Source organism: Peromyscus californicus, unplaced genomic scaffold (genome assembly GCF_007827085.1).
Source record: "Peromyscus californicus insignis strain IS unplaced genomic scaffold, ASM782708v3 Scaffold_8__1_contigs__length_139910024, whole genome shotgun sequence".
NCBI classification, from domain to species: domain Eukaryota; kingdom Metazoa; phylum Chordata; class Mammalia; order Rodentia; family Cricetidae; genus Peromyscus; species Peromyscus californicus.
The window spans coordinates 132594826-132607276 of NW_026294606.1; the positions used below are offsets into that span (position 1 = coordinate 132594826).

At 44.3% G+C, this 12451-nt stretch overlaps 1 pseudogene; it reads left to right on the plus strand.

The window, feature by feature from the left end:
* Positions 1 to 6952: 6952 nt before the first annotated feature.
* LOC128104334 (tubulin alpha chain-like) lies at positions 6953 to 10500 on the plus strand (annotated as a pseudogene).
* The last annotated feature ends 1951 nt before the right edge of the window (positions 10501 to 12451 follow it).

Consider the following 12451-nt stretch of genomic DNA (forward strand, 5'->3'; position numbering starts at 1 on the left):
GTTCCAGACCAGCCTGGTCCACAGAGAAAGTTTTAGGACAGCCAGGACTACACAGAAAAACTCTGTCTCAGAAAAACAAAAACAAAACAACAAAAAGATGAATAAATAAGACGGAGGGATAATATATTAAAGCAAATATTTAAGAAAATCCTATAGTTGGATGATGATGGTGCACACCTTTAGTCCCAGCACTCGGGAGGCAGAGGCAGGTGGATCTCTGTGAGTTCAAAGCCAGCCTGGTCTACAGAGCAAGTTCCAGAAGGACAGCCAGGGCTACACAGAGAAACTGTGTTTCAACCCCCCCCCCCACACACCAAAAAAAGAAAATCCTATAAACACTGTGCTAAGTACTAAATTTTCCCTCTCTAATTCAAATCCACTGGTCTTCCAAGGCCTGTTCAATAACAAAGTTGGATAAGATGTTCAGCTCTGTCAGTAGTCAGTACTGAAGGAATGCTGGAAGGCACTGCATTCTGGGCTGCCAGTGAGCCAAGGCCGTGCTATTTCCAATGAGGTCTGGAAGTCAGCCACACCACTCATGCTCTTATCTCAGCTGCCATAGTGGGTAGTGGCTGCTCACTAACTCTATTTGTGTATGCTTTAGAGTCTCTCTGTCTCTTGCTCGGCAAGCCCCCGTTCGGCCTCTTTCTGTCATAGGTAACAATTCTCTGTATTGAACTTTGTTCAGATTGCTGTGTTTATCTCCAGAGATTGGAGCCTCACTGGTACATACTCCTTTGCATTCTCCTTCTCCATTCTTTCTTGTTTTTTGAGACAGGATCTCATACAACACAGGCTGGCCCCAAACTCAGTATGTAGCCAAGAATAACCATGAACTTTCATCCTCCTGCTTCCACATTGCAACTGCTAGGAACACAGGCGTGCACCACTGAGTTTATCCAGACTGCTGGAGATGGGACCTAGAATTATGCTAGACTAGCATTCTACTAACTGTTACATTCACAGTCTCAGTACTGGATAGACTTTGCTGCCTCCATGTGTTACCAATGGCTAGTAAGTATCAAGCATCTTCCGTGACTAGTGATGCTACAAATCACATCCCAAAACACCCTGGAGGAGGAAGTGAAGCTTTTAGCCTGTTGTTGGTTTTCAGCCTGTTGTACCCTCTCCTGCTCTGGTGAGACAACCATACCCTTACCTGGTTTTGAAACCACTGCTTCAGGCTTGTGCATCCTCAGTTCAGTCTGTCCTGCACGCTGTCCATTGTTACTGGAGAACTTATCTCTTCCTTTGAGGGAGCTGCTCCTCTTTAACTGCCCCTGCTGATCCTGGAGGAAGCTTTTACCTTGTCACCCAGTATGGAGACTCCATAGTGCGGCCTTATTCCATCTTGACTCAAGGTCAGATATACTTGTTTTGCCCCTCAAGGCTGCATAATAGGATATTTTGGCCAAAGGTATAGTTTACCAGGTGTCTTATACTTCAAGGCCTAATTGCAGGATGTTTTGCTGTAAGGCATGGCTACTAGACATTTTGAGAATTAAGGAGGTATTTACACTTGTTTGTACTTTGAACCATTGTGTCCTTAAGAGGGGGAGGTCTTGCCAGGTGGTGGTGGCACACACCTTTAATCCCAGCACTCGGGAGGCAGAGCCAGGTGGATCTCTGTGAGTTCAAGGCCAGCCTGGTCTCCAAAGCAAGTTCCAGGAAAGGCGCAAAGCTACACAAAGAAACCCTGTCTCGAAAAAATTAAAAAAAAAAAAAAAAGAGGGGGAGGTCTTTTGCCTTTCCCCTTGCTGGTGAATAAAAAGTTGATGAGGAATAAACTCGGGGCAACTGTGGTATTGACTCAGAGCTCTCCCAATGCTATTCTGTGTCTCTGTCTTTTTCTTTTGGGTCAACTACATCTCTATTTTTCAAATCTATTATTTCTTAATCCTCACTCCTCCCTTCAAGGACTGTTCCATATTTGGGTGGGACTTGGCAGAAGACTCAGGAGAGGCAGGAGCTAAGACAATGATGGGTCAATGATGGGCATCAGGACTGCATAGTTATATGTAACTCTGGCCAGATACTTAAACCTAAACCAAGTGCCAGGACCTCAAATGAACTTGAAGGGGATCTCAGATCTCATTGTCCCTCTTCTACCCAACTGAATAAACCTCCTTTGCTTTTGCTATAACTTGTTTGTTTCATTAGTAAGGACAGGGTGGCTGAACTTGGATTGTTGGAGCTGTCAAGGTCTAGGCTCTGACCCTTAATAACACCAATAACAAGGTAATCATGTTATTTCCAAAAGAAAAAGCTACACTATAACACTGTCTCAAAAGAAGGAGGGGGATGGACTTGAAATATCAGCTAACAACAGGGAAAAGGAAATACCTTTTAAAAAACTCGAATGTCTAGTTTTCACTGTCAAAGGCAAATGTGCCTCTGACCCTTCTGACAGCTTAGTTACCGCCTTTCTGTCTTGGCAGGAATGCAAATGTTCTAAAGAGATACTGGTATCCTTCCTTGTGGTTATTGGACTATGGAAGCAAAGAACCTCAAGGAATTGGATTTTCCTCAGGAATCTCTAGGAGAAGGAAAAGTCTGGGAGTCTGGTGCCAGCCAGGGGGAGCTTATCTCCGACACAGAGATGTTACACAGTTCTGACAGTTTGTCAGGCCACTGGACAGGAGCGATGGGAGCTGAGACAATGGTAACGGGAGGGACCCCACGCTGACAGGGTGCTTCACTTTTGCCAGCTACTCAAACCCACACCTTGTTAGGAACGTGAAACTGGACCGGGGTGGCAATTGCTGGGCCGCTTTCTTCCTCTTCCCAGGGTGACCACAGCAAATGGCTCTCTTCTTGCTGCATTTCCTTATGTCTTGTTTGTTTAATTGGCCTTTTAAGGATGGAGGGCTGAGCCTGGCTTGTTCAGGGCTGCCAATCCAGTCTCTGATCCTAACAAGTGGTAACGCTTTGAGTTCTAGCATTTCCAACTCAGAACCTTAAAATACCTTTCCCCAGACTCCTGGTGTCTTAGTTAGGGTTTTTATTACTTTGAAGAGACACCATGACCACAACAATTCTTTTGTTTGTTTGTTTGTTTGTTTGTTTGTTTGTTTGTTTGAGACAGGGTTTCTCTGTGTACCTTTGGAGCCTGTCCTGGAATTCACTCTGTAGACCAGGCTGGCCTCAAACTCACAGAGGTCAGTCTGCCTCTCCCTCCCCAGTGCTGAGATTAAAGGTGTGCACCACCACCGACCAGCTCACGGCAACTCTTATAAAGGAAAACATTGAATTGAGGTGGCAGTTTACAGTTCAGAGGTTCAGTCCATTATCATCATGGTGGGGAGCATGGTGATGTGCAGGCACACATGAAGCTGCAGAAGTAGCTAAGAGTCTTACATCTTGTAAGCAACAGGAAGTTGCCTGTCACACTAAGTGAAGTTTGATCAAAAAGAGACCTCAAAGCCCACTCCCACAGTGACATACTTCCTCTAACAAAGCCACACGTACTTCAACAAGGCCACGCCTCCTAATAGTGCCACTCCCTGTGAACTTATGGGGGCCAATACACTCAAACTACCACATTCCACTCCCTAGCCCTCATAAGCTTATAGCAATATCATAATGAAAAATTCATTTAGTCTAGCTTCAAAAGTCCTCACAGCTATCATAGTCTCAACAATGTTTAAAAGTCCAGAGTCTCTTCTGAGATTCATACAATCTCTTTTTTTTCCCCCCCTTTTCTTTTTTGGGAGACAGGGTTTCTCTGTGTAGCTTTGCGCCTTTCCTGGAACTTACTCTGTAGCCCAGGCTGGCCTCGAACTCACAGAGACCCGCCTGGCTCTGCCTCCCGAGTGCTGGGATTAAAGGCATGCACCACCACTGCCCAGTAGAGATTCATACAACCTCTTTTTTTTTTTTTTTTTTGGTTTTTTCGAGACAGGGTTTCTCTGTGTAGCTTTGTGCCTTTCCTGGAACTCACTTGGTAGCCCAGGCTGGCCTCGAACTCACAGAGATCCGCCTGGCTCTGCCTCCCGAGTGCTGGGATTAAAGGCGTGCGCCACCACCGCCCGGCCTCATACAATCTCTTAACTGTAATCCCCTGTAAAATCAAAATCAAAAAGCAGATCATATACTTCTAACATATAATGGCACAAGATATACATTACTGTTCCAAAATGTAGGGAAGGGAGCATCAGGAGGAAATACTGGACCAAAGCAAGACCAAAACCCAGTTGGGCAAACTCCAAACTCTACATCTCCATGTCTGATATCAAAATGCTCTTCAGACCTCCAATTCCTTTCAGCTTTGTTGACTACAACACACATCTTTCTCTTGGGCTATTTCCACTCCCTGTTAGCAGCTCTCCTCAGCAGGTATCCCATGACTGACATATCTAACATCTTGGGGTCTTCAAGGCAATCCAGGCTTCAATTTCACAGCTTCATGCAATGACCTCCCTAGGCCTCCATTCAGGGTCACACCTGAAACATGCCTGACCTCAGTGGCTTTCCTTAATCTCAGCGGTAAATTCCATGACCCCTTTCTTCTATCCTTACCTCTAAAGCCAGAACCCTGGGACCAAAGCTGGCAAGTTCTGCTGCTTGCTGGGCCTGAAACATGGCCCCCTTGTTGAATTACATCTTCACCAGCTTTCAGTTTTTAATGGGTCCCTTCACTGCCCAAGCTTGGCTGTTCTGGAACTTGCTCTGTAGACCAGGCTGACCTCAAACCTCAGAGATCTGTCAGCCTCTGCCTTCCCAGTGCTGGGATTAAAGATGTGCACCACCACTCCTGTATCTAAGCTTTTCTTTAGTTCCTTTTCACAATTGGAAATTTAGCTGGGTGGGATCTTGCCCTGAGGTCACCACTCCATTTATTCATTTCTTAATCAATTTATTTCCTTAAACACAGGACTTGGCTCCATTCTACTTCCCCATGCTCTTTACTCCTCAACATTCTATAATTTACCCTGCTCAGCTTGCTCCTTTTCATTATAAATCTTTAGAGTTACCACTGATAACCACATGACAGAGTCTGTACTAGGCTGTTTTGAGATTTTCTCTGCCCATAGAATTAATCCAAAACTCTTTATTTTAGTCTCAGGTAGACAAGGGCAAAAGACAGCCACTTTCAAGAACTCTCTCTAGGCAACATATTAAATTTTTCTCCTCTGAAACCTCTTGAGTGAGCCCTGGACAGTTCAAACAACTCTTAGCACCTCTGTCTTCCATGCTTCTACTAGTGTGGCCCACTAAGCAGAGCTTAAAGCATTCTGCTGCTTTCATAACCCAAAGTATGGAAGTCCAAATTCCTCTAAACAAACACATAGCCAGGCCTATCACAGCAATACACACCTGGCTATTACTTCTGTTCTTTATTCCTTCAGCACATTTCTAGTATACTTATCATTTCCTATTATATATACAGTGCTTGGCCCCTGAGGCACAACTTAATGTTTGTAACTAATAATATATAAGGCCATATTTTCATATACACATTTATGTTCTTGCCAGTTACATGATACTCTTCACACTATAGCCATGAGGCTACAAAATCCATTTCCCTTTGAGGATCTTGTTTAATTATCCGCTACATGATACATAAGAAGTATTCAGATAACATACTATAGTAACAATAGCCTCTATTAATGCCCTGTTATATTTATAGGATCTATGTTTTACATATATTATCTATCTTAGGGTATCTTTTCTTTTTCTTTTCTTTTTGGTTTTTCAAGATAAGGCCTCTCTGTGTAGCCCTGGCTGTCCTGGAACTCATTTTATAGACCAGGCTGGCCTTGAAGTCACAGAGATTGGCCTGCCTCTGCCTCCCAAGTACTGGGATTAAAGGTGTGAGCCACCCCCACCCAGCTTTTAGTTAGGGTTTCCATTGCTGTGAAGAGACACCATGACCATGACAACTCTAATAAAGGAAACATTTTGGGGGCTTGCTTACAGTTCAGAGGTTTAGTCTATTACCATCATGGTAGGAAGCATGGCAGCATACAGACAGACATGGTCCTAGAGAAGGAGCTGAAAGTTCTTACATCTTGACTTACAGGCAACAGGAAGTGTTCTGAGATGGTGGGTATGGCCTGAGCATATATGAGATCTCAAAACCTACCTCCATAGTGACTCACCTCCTCCAATAAGACCACACCTACTCCAAAAAGGTCATACCCCCTAATAGTGCCACTCCCTTTGGGGGCCATTTTCTTCAAATTACCACATTATCTTATGTGATTGTAACACTAGAAAGTATTATTGTTTCCATTTTAAAGATGAGAATACTGAAATCCATATGAAGATGGAATTTAAAGCAAGGCTTAACAGCCTTCCTCAACTCTGATGTACTGTATACCTGTAGATGTGTTCAGTAGCAGGTTTGTATGCTATGGAGGATTCAACTCCTCTGTCATAATTAGCTTTGGGCCTCCACCTCCTATTTTCCTGGTAACACACAAGAAGATAAGCATCACAGTGGTTTCTCCTTAATAATAAAATGCCATGTGAAAAGAAGGAGGTGGCCATATCCAGGCTCAGTGGAGGCTGATTAAGGGAAAGATGCTTCTGTCCCTGCTCTCTCACTTAAGTGTTAATTCAGTTGGACCTGTCCATCACTCAGCCAGGAGATCACCCCTCAGGAATCTCATCTGAAGACTTATTAAGGAGAAGGGAAGAATAATTATCCCTAAGTGACAATGAACTTGTATAGCCCAGAGGCCTTTCCTTCAGTGCAGCAGCTTACAGATCTTCACTGCTATGCCTCCCTGCTTCCAGTTCTAACTCAGAAAACATAAATTTTCTTCTGCCCTCTTCCTATCTCTTGTTCAGAGACTGGTCAAAGCCCTAAGCCTATCCTGACACTCCAGGCATTCTCTCTCTCTCTCTCTCTCTCTCTCTCTCTCTCTCTCTCTCTCTCTCTCTCTCTCTGAGACTGCTTCCCTGCACACAGCTGTTTGTCTACTTCCATTGAGGGAACATACCCACTTTCTCGGACCTTAATTCAAAAGACATGGCTTTCTCCCTTTCTCTCATTGCCATCCTCCCAGCAGCTGCCAAGATTTAAAACTTGCCTGCCAGGTTTTTCTCTTGAACACTGATCAAATGGTCATTTAGCTCTGTGTTAAGCCCATTTTAAAATTCTTATAGCAGCATTACTGTGGTGGTTTGAGTAGCTATGGCACCCATAGACTCATGTGTTTTAATGTTTCGCCCATAGGGAGTGGCACTATTAAGAGGTGTGACCCTGTTGGAGGAAGTGTATCACTGTGAAGGTGGGCTTTGAGTCTCATATGCTCAAGCTATGCCCAGTGTGACACACAGTCTCTTTCTGTTGCCCGCAGATCAAAATGTAGAACTTTTAGATCCTTCTCCAGCACCATGTCTGCCTACACACCACCATGTTCTGCCATGATGATAACGGACTAAACCTCTGAAACTGTAAGCCAGCTCCAATTAAATGTTTTCCTTTATGAGAGTTGCCATGGTCATGGTGTCTCTTCACAGCAATAGAAACCCTAACTAAGACAGAAGCTGGTACCAGGGACTGTGGTATTTCTACGATAGGCCTGACCACGCTTTTGTTTGAAGGAATATGGACCTTGAGACTATGGATTAGAAAGTCAGTTGAATGCTTTAAGTGGGGCTTAATGGGCCATCCTAGTAGAAACATGGAAGATAGTTGAGCTAAGGGTGATTTGAACTGTGGGGTCCTGATTTAAGATGTCTCAGAGGAGAAGAATGTTAGTATATAGCCTAGCAAACAGTGTTGTGATAATTTGGTGAAAAATGTGGCTGCCTTTTGCCCTTGTCTGAAAAGTCTGCCTGAGGCTAAAGTGAAGAGTTTTAGATTAATTCCATTGGCAGAGGAAATCTCAAAAAAGCCTAGTATTGAGTTTGTTGTATGGTTATTAGCTTTCACTCTTATGAAGATCTATAATGAAAAGGAGCAAGCTGAGCAAGGAAAAATACAAAATGTACAATTTGAGGAGAAAGGGGAGTATCAGGAAGTAGAATGGATCTAAATCCTGTGTTCAAGGAGATAAACAGATTAAAGGAAAAACTGGTGTTAAATAAAATAAATGTAGTGGAGACCTCAGGGCCAGATCCCACCCAGCTAAGCTTCCAACTTGTGAAAGGAATCAAAGAACATCTTAGGTCCAGGTGTGGTGGTACACACCTCTAATCTCAGTACTCAGGAAACAGAGGCACAAAGATCTCTGAGTTCAAGTCCAGCTTGGTCTACAGAGCAAGTTCTAGGACAGCCAAGCTTAGGCAGTGAAGGAAATCATAGGAAACAGAAAGCTACTGACCATGGAACTGAACCAGGGGAACAGTCTTTTGTCCTAAGCTCCATTGAACAATTGGTTGAAGTGGTTATTACTAGTTTTTAAAGTGATTGTTATGGTTGTAAATAATTCATTGGCTATAGTTCGAGTTTTGACTCCATGTGTGTACCTGGAGAGCTTTGAAAAGATGTGTGGGTGTGCTGACTGCATAGGGAGGCACTGTCTATAGTCATGTTTCATAATGCTACCACACGTGAAATGCATGATTTACACATTGGGATTTTTGTTCTGAAGCACAGCAAATAACAGGTTTATGCTATTTTCATGTAGTAGATTCCTTTTGTTTTTATTTTTCCACTTTCCTTTAGCAGAAATTACTGAGTTATCCACAATTCAAAGATGAATTTTGTACAATAACAGCAAATAGAGCCCAGCACAGAGACATGCACCTTTAATCCCACTCAGGAGGCAAAGGCAGGTGAACCTCTGAGTCGGAGGCCAGCCTGGTCTACATAGTGAGTGCCTAGTGCACGCAGGATATTTTTAAAGGACATCTTAGGGGGACTTTTACCAGGCTGGGGTAAAAAATGACTCAGTGGATAAACACCCTTGCCGTGCATGCTTGAAGACCTGAGTTAGAATCCCCAGCAACCACACAAAAGCTGGATAAGATTGTTACTTACCTCAACTCTTGGCTATCGGGAACAGGAGCTGGGACCCAGTGTCTGCTTCTGTCACATTTGCCTTCTTACCCACGGCTACCACGCATGAGTGCATCTCCGTCCACAGTGGCCAGGCTCTTGTCCAAATCAGCACTGTCTGCTGGGAGCTCTACTGCCTGGAACATCCAGCAGATGGCCAGATGCCAAGTGACAAGACCATTAGGGGAGGAGAGGACTCTTTTAACACCTTCTTCAGTGTCTTCCACAGCTTTGGTGGGGAAAACAGACTCACGATTCACCTCCCTGCTGATGGAGCGGCTCTCTGTTGATTACAGAAAGAAGTCCAAGCTGGAGTTCTCTATTTACCCAGACCTCAGGTTTCCACTACTGTGGTTGAGACCTACAATTCCATCCTCATCACCAATAGCACCCTGGAGAACTCTGATTATGCTTTCATAGTAGACAATGAAGCCATCTATGACATCTGTTGTAGAAACCTTGGCATTGAGCACCCAACCTACACTAACCTTAGCTTTATTAGTGAGATGGTGTCTTCCATCACTGCTTTCCTCAGATTTGATGGGACCCTGAATTTAGATCTGACCGAATTCCAGACCAACCTGGATACCCTCACATCCACTTCCCTCTGGCCACATATGCCCCTGTCAACACTGCTGAGAAAGCCTACCAGGAGCAGCTTTCTGTAGCAGAGATCATCATGCCTGTTTTGAGCCAGCCAACCAGATAGTGAAATGTCACTCCCGCCATGGTAGATACATGGTTTGTTGCCTGTTGTATCGTGGTGATGTGGTTCCCAAAGATGTCAATGCTGCTATTGCCACCATCAAGACAAAGCACAGCATCCAGTGTGTGAACTTCTGCCTCATTGGCTTTAAGGTTGGCATTAATTACCAGCCTCTCATTGTGGTACCTGGTGGAGACCTGGTCAAGGTCCAGAGAGCTGTGTGCATGCTGAGCAACACCACAGCCATTGCTGAGGCCTGGGCTCGCCTAGATCACAAGTTTGATCTGATGTATACCAAGCATGCTTTGTGCACTGGCATGTGGATGAGGGTATGGAGGAGGGGAAGATCTCTGAGGTCCATGAGGACATGGCTGCGCTGGAGAAGGATGAGGAGGCTGGTGTGGATTCTGTTGGAGGAGAGGGTTGAGGAAGAAGGAAAGGATTACTAACCCATGCTTTAAGCCCTTGGACCAACTTCAGCTTCAGAGCTAGCCGACAGGCATCAGTGCTTCTGTACTGGCTGGTTTTATGCCAACTTGACACAAACTGGAGTCATCAGAGAGGAAGGAGCCTCAACTGAGAAAATGCCTCCATGAGATCCAGCTATAAGGTATTTTCTCAATCAGTGATCAATAGGGGAGCCCAGCTCATGGTGGGTGGTACCACCCCTGGGCTGGTGGTCCTGGGTTCTGATTCTATAAGAAAGCAGACTAAACAAGCCAGGGGGAGCAAGCCAGAAAGCAGCACCCCTCCATGGCCTCTGCACCAGCTCCTGCCTCCAGGTTCCTGCGCTGTTTGAGTTCCTGTCCTGACTTCCTTTGGTGATGAAGAGCAGTGTGGATGTGTAAATAAACCCTTTCCTCCCGAGCTTGCTGTTTGGTCATGGTGTTTATTGCAGCACTAGAAACCCTAAGACAGCTTCCAATTGTGTTGTTTTCCTTCTGTGGTCGTGTGTACTTCTTCTCCACGTGTAATTGTAACTTTTTTCCCATGATGTTTCAAAGTAAAAGCTTTAAGAAAAAAAAAAAAGCTGGATACATAGCACTAGTGTCTGTAATCCCAGTGTCCCGTGGGGAGATTTGAGATGGAGCTAGGGAATCCCTAGAAGCTCACAAGCCAGCTGGCCTGGCATATGCCAGAGGAAAACAACAAAGATCTTTTCTCAAGGTGGGACGTGAGGACTGATACCCAAGGCTGTCCTCTGACCTCCTCATTCACTCTGCGACACACTTGCACCTGCCCTTACACACACACACACACACACACACACACACACACACACACACACACACACGGTAGTTTGTCCCCCCAAGTTCCTGGGGATCTGAATAATAGGTCCCCAGTTGGTGACACTGTTTGCATAGGTTTAGGAGGTGTGGTCTTACTAAAGGAAGCTGTATCACTAGGGGTGGGCTTTGAGCTGTGTCCAGTGCATTCTTTCTGCTTCCTGTTTGTGGTTTGAGATGTGAGCTCTTAGCCCTCAGCTATTCCTGCTACCATGCCTGCTCTCAGACCTCAGGAGCTCTAACCTTCTGGGACTGTAAGCCTAAAATAGACTTGTCATGGTGTTTTATCCAGCCATAGAAAAGAAACCAAAGAGCCCCCTTTGAGTGATAACAGCAGGAATGCACGTGTTTACCTAGGCTTCATGGAGGTTTCCGGTAGGTCAGCTGAGGTCATGTTTCCTGATTAATAGTGAAATAGAAAATCAGACTAGACAGATTTTTTTTTTTTTTTGTCTTTGGAAAACAGTCCATTAGAAAACAATTAACTGTAAAATAAACTAAAAACACACCTAAGAAACAAGGTGTCATGACAGAAACCAAGTTCTGTGCTTAAGGAAAAGCTAATGATTAAAGGCAAACTCACAATACCTCCCTCCTCCCTACACCTTCTATGTATTTTGTCAGGAAGGAAAACAAAAAGTCTCTTTGGCAAAGGGACTAACTGAAGGCAGCCTCAGACACCAGGAAACAAACCGCAAACACGCTAATCCTAGGTGAGCGACCCCGAAGCACTGCAGCAGAGTGGGTACCACTGTGTTCCTACACAGAGCTTCCTGACCGCTTCCCTATTTAAAACACGGAGTGGGAAGAATGTTTTCATCCTGAGATTTTACTCTTGTAACCTAGGAACAATAATTTGAGGCTTCTAAGTAGGTAAGTGTTGCCATGGAGACCAAAAGAATCCTCTCTGAGGTCTCCTTCTGTATGCAGCTTATCACTAAAAAAAGGTGGTATGCCAAGGATCCCTGGGTGCATTTAGGGGCACTTGGGCTGGCTGAGCCTTCAGTCTGTTATTAGTCCTCAAAAAAAATTTTTTAAAAAGAATGTTCAGATATGCTATTTATTAGAAAATAAAATAGTTTAACTTCTATTGACAAGAATTTATGAATCATCACAAAAACTACAGGTAAACATACTCTTTAACATGGCAGGTCTTTTTCTTAGAGTTCATTCTACACACATACAGACTTCATCCTATCGATATGTATATCAAATACACACTACATGATGTATACATGAGGTTATTTTGTTGTAATATTTGTAATGGGAAAACATTACATTAATTTTTTATATTTATTTGTTTGTTTATGTGAGCGATGTGCCATGGTGCATGTGTGGAGGTCAAAGGACAATCCACAGGGGTTGTCTCTCCTCCCACAGTGTGTTCTGAAGCTCAAACGCAGGTTTTTCAGGTGTGATGACTAACTCGACTGTTGTCAACTTGATACATCTTGGAAGAGGGAACCTCAACTGAGGCACTGTTTTCATCAGATTGGTCCATGGGGG